The sequence below is a fragment of the Protopterus annectens genome, chromosome 5.part0, assembly GCF_019279795.1.
Source record: "Protopterus annectens isolate FY-2018-M chromosome 5.part0, PAN1.0, whole genome shotgun sequence".
NCBI classification, from domain to species: Eukaryota; Metazoa; Chordata; order Ceratodontiformes; family Protopteridae; genus Protopterus; species Protopterus annectens.
Genome location: NC_056735.1, coordinates 1,724,159,588 through 1,724,164,587, shown reverse-complemented (window position 1 = coordinate 1,724,164,587; position 5,000 = coordinate 1,724,159,588). Strand labels below are relative to the sequence as shown.

At 40.9% G+C, this 5,000-nt stretch overlaps 1 protein-coding gene across 5 annotated transcripts in view; it reads right to left on the bottom strand.

The window, feature by feature from the left end:
• STXBP5L (syntaxin binding protein 5L) overlaps nucleotides 1-5,000 on the bottom strand; it is a 4,174,867-nt gene that overhangs the window by 1,370,791 nt on the left and 2,799,076 nt on the right. The window lies entirely within an intron of this gene.

The following is a 5,000-nucleotide window of genomic DNA, read 5'->3' as shown; positions in this document are numbered from 1 at the left end:
TCACCTTCCTTATTGAATCGCATTGCATAGGCTGTGCTTGCTAGCTGAGTAGCGAACTTGGAATACATTTTGGGGGAGCGAATTAACTCGGTTAGCCGTTACTTGTACTGTGGTGGTTGTTTTTGTTCTAAACAAGTTTACTTAAATTTAGTGTGCCTCCATGTTATGAGTAACTGGGTTACAACAGGGGATTGCAAGTATTTGAATGCTCGATTAACTTTCACCTGTGTTAAAAACGACATAATTGGCTATTTAATGTTTTTGTAGATTCTATACTGCCTGGTTGTGCCAAACAAATGTGTACTGTGCATCTCCTTTATTTTTGTATTGCTGTGTTTAGCATATAATATGAGCCTACAGCTCACAGACAGAGCTACAATAGTTTTCCTGTGTGAATTGTTGTTAATTCAGTACATGAATGTGTTTAAAGTGCCTTTAATCTCAGAAATATCTCTGCTGCATCCTAACTGTATATGCTTAAGACTGAAAATACTACCGTCTTTCACTATAAATCTGTTTTCTTCTCTCTAACCTACCTAGATTAACTACCTAGCCTGCATTAAGACCTGAAAACCTTCCTGCCTGGTCTATAAGAACCCCTTTAAATAATCTCATCTGGCTCATCTAAATCCCTAAAGAAACCTGCTGGCCATTACTCTAACTCCCTCCTTCAAAAGGATTCAGGAAAAGTATGTGTGACCCCTTGACCAAACTGTGAAGCTGAATTTGTTTTAAAACGCAAAATAAACTAGTGTCTGTATTAGTCACACTCCTGAGCCAGGCACCCAGCAGCCATACCCAGCTCTATCCCATAGGAATAAAGTCCTCTCTCCATTGCACCTATTACTTGACCCATCTTTTCTAGCTTTCTCTATTTCACTAGCTTAACTGAATTTTTACCTTCTGTCCACTTGTTGGCATACTACACTAGGCTTGTGTTGTATACCATATCCTTTCACTCTTGTATTAAATTCTAGTCTACAATTTCGTTTCTTAGCTGTAACTTCAGGGGTGGCTCGTGCTATAGGACTGCAGGATTGCAGACATCCCACCTAGGAACAAATAGAAAACAAACCGTGAAACAAACATTAAGAAAACAAAGTTTAACAATTATACAGCTGAACTATCATACCCCACTCTCCTGGAACTTCCAAGGGCTTCTCAAGAGTCTGCTACTTACTGATTGTCACTGGAATTTCTCTTTTACTTGCTCTAACCCGCTCCGTTAGCCCTAGGGGCTCACTCCACTCCTCTACCCTACCCGCAAATCCCACACACTCCCAGTGCTCCTACACTTATTCTAGCCATAAGTCCCCTCCCACTTGTCTAGTCCAATCCACTCACATCTCCTCACTATCCCCTCCCCTCCCATCCACCAATACTGTCTCACCCCCTCCCCCTTCCATAACCTTAAAGCATTGTATACACTTCTATATACCTCCCTCCTACTCTATCATACTCTCCTACATCCAACTACTTCCTCAACACCTAATCCCCAACTATTAATTTATATCTAAACCTTACCATGCCCTTTCACACCCTTCTCCTCCCTTCCCTCAGCACACTACTTCTAATAACACTATACCACGCCACCTCCCTATACCTCCTGCAAGCTACCCACTTCTTTCCTATCCCCTCATCACTCCACCATCTCCCCTAACACTAATCATCACTCTACCATAACACAGTTTCACTCACTATCCCCCTCGTGTTCATCCAAACCCACTTCTCTTCTTCAAACTAAATCTCCTAGCCTCCTCAATGAAACATCATATTCCCAAAGCATTATTGTACCTCCCACAAAACTCCAGGAGTAAATTTAAACACCTGCTCTCATTCCCCTTTGACTACCTGTGCCTAGCAGGAGACATACACCCAACCCAGGACCAACTAGCTGCAGCAATCCAACTCCCCCCATTACCACCCATGTTACCAACCCTAAATACCTCAAGCTCCTGACCATTAATACCTAAAGTCTAAGAAACAAAATAGCCCACTTTCACGCTTGGCTATACCATACCCAACCTGACATAATAGCCCTCTCTGAGACATGGCTAAAACCCAATATTTTGGACTCTGAAATCATAGCCCCAGGGTTTTAAGCTCTTATACATGACCGCCTAAAAAAGAAAGGTGGAGCAGTAGCCTTAATCTACTCTAGCCTACTCTCCATTACTCCCTACCAAATCCTATTCCTCAGTTCAACAATGCTGAACTAGTCATAGGAAACCTCAAACTAAATAACCATAAAAGTATTTGTTTTATAGCCCTCTATATACCCCCTTGGAAACAATACTAATACACTTGAGAAAATCCTTCTTTGGGCCTCATCTAATATCAGCCTTGAGACATACATCCTAGGAGATGTAAACATTGACTGGAACAAGATCACTGGTAATAATCCCACCATTTCAATCAATCTATGAAATTGCACTCAGCTCACAAATGCTATTACCAGACCCAATAAAAATAACCCCTAGGCTCCATACTGGACTGGATCCTTGTCTCCCACCCAAATAAAATCTCCCACACCGGCACCTTTCCAGACGCCATTAGTGATCACTTGCCAGCCTTCATTCATTCATCCCCACCTATACCAATATATCCATACTCGGAATCTCAAAAAATTTAACCCCACAGCTTTCTCCAATTCTCTAAAACTGATAAACTGGAATAAATTAAAAACTCTTCCTTTAGACGATGCCATTGAATTCTTCAACTCAACCTTCTTGGATACCCTTAACTCCCAAGCCCCTCCAAGAATAAAATGTATAAAAACCAATTCCGCCCCCTGGCTTACTAAAGATACCAAAACACTCATGCAACAAAGGGATACGACCTGGAAACTCTACCATCGTAATAAACACCCTGACACCCTTCTTAAATATAAACAACTCCAGAACCTAGCTAAAAACGTATTATACAGGATAAAAAATGATACAATATCAAACTCCAGACTACTCATTCTACAAACCCCAAACAATTCTGGAAATCCATCAACTCCCTTCTTAATCCAGGCACCAAAAACAACCCTTGCCCAGACACTAGCAAACATTACAAAGAAATAGCTACACTTTTCAATTCATTCTTTACTAACTCGATAGCAGAACTCACCAAAACCTTCCCTAACAACAAGTCCTCCTCCCATCTCAAATCATCTCCCCAATCTACCATCCTAAACACTCCTCCTACTTTCCATCTCAAACCCATCCCCACATCATACATAAAAAAACTTCTCTCAAAACTTAAGACTTGCTCCAATGCCCCTGACAACATCCCCTCTATCGTTCTAAAACTAGCAGCAGAGAGAATTGCCATTCCCATTAGTATACTAATCAATAGATGCATACAGGAATCATATGTCCCTAAACTATGGCGTGCCACCTATATCCTACCCCTCCACAAAGGAGGCAAAAACAATAAGTACTCCAACTTCCGACTAATAGCAATTCTATCTCCTATCTCAAAAATCCTTGAGAAATGTATCCACCTCCAGCTAATGCCATTCCTTACAAATAACCAACTCCTCACCCCAATGCAACATGGGTTCTGTCCTGGCCATAGCACAGTAACAGCTCTTCTTTCATTTCTAGACATAGTAAACCATGCCCATGACTCCGGCATCCACAGTGCTCCTCGACCTCTCCAAAGCTTTTAATACTATCTCCCATACCCACCTTCTTACCCACCTTTCTAAATTTAACTTTTCACAAAACACCATTACCTGGTTTAGCAGCTACCTCTCTGATAGATCCCAGGCTGTGAAATGGAAAACTGGTACCTCTGCCTTCCTTCCAACCCAAATGGGGTACCCCAGGGATCCATACTCGGCCATATGCTCTTTAATATTTTCATTAATGACTTCCACACATCAATTCCCAACACCAGAATAGTACAATATGCAGATGACTCAACACTAGTCTGCTCTGCCTCCAACCTCCTTGAGCTCCAAACTAAAACTCAATCTGCTTTCTCAGCTACTGAGAAATGGATGCTTCAAAATCATCTCTCCCTAAATGCCAACAAATCTAAAATCCTACTATTCTCCCCCTCAAAATCTCTCCCTCCTGACAAAACCTCCTTTAAAATTACCAGACATGCTAACTCCACTATAGAAATTGTTCCTTTTGTCAAACTTCTTGGAGTAACTATTGACGAACAACTAAAATTTGATACCCATATTCAACTAAATATTAAGAAAACCCATCAGAAACTTGGCATGTTGTACAGAAACTCACACTTCCTCTCCCCCTCAACTAAACAGACCCTTGCCTCAACCTGCTCACTACCCTCTCTGATGTATGGTGCTCCCTTACTAACCAATCAATCTTCCTCCAACTCTTCTAAACTGGAAACCTGCTAGAATAAAATCTCAAAGTTTGCAACATCATCCAAATACTCTACTCACCACTGTATACCTCTCCACCAGCAGCAGTGGCTAGAACTTCCCAATTACTTGGACTACCTCCAACTCTGTACAGCCCACAAGCTTATTTTCAAACCTAATACATGTCCAGCACTTGCTAACATCTTACCTTCATACATTCCTCTCAGACCCCTAAGATCTGCCCACCAAAACCTAATCTTAGTGTATAAACCAAATTGTCCTACTGGGCAGCTACTTTTATCCTTTACCTTAGCCAAAAAATAGAACTCTCTCCCTCCATCTCTACGAATCTCTGAAAACTTTGAACACTTCAAAACCCAGCTCCATTCCTACCTCTCCCATACTTGGAAGTGCAACTGCTCTCTACCATCCTAACTTCCTTAACTCATGATCACTTTTATGACATTCAAAGTCCCATTATTTCCTTACTTACCAGGGATCTATCCCTCGATAACTACTTTCAGATCACTATCTGACATTTCTAACCAATGAACAAATTCTACAATTTATTACTGTTCTCAACATACAGACATAAAAATATGTATTATATATTGTATATATATTGCAGTTTAACTGTTCTTACTTTGCTATTTAATACTTACAAGTTGTTACT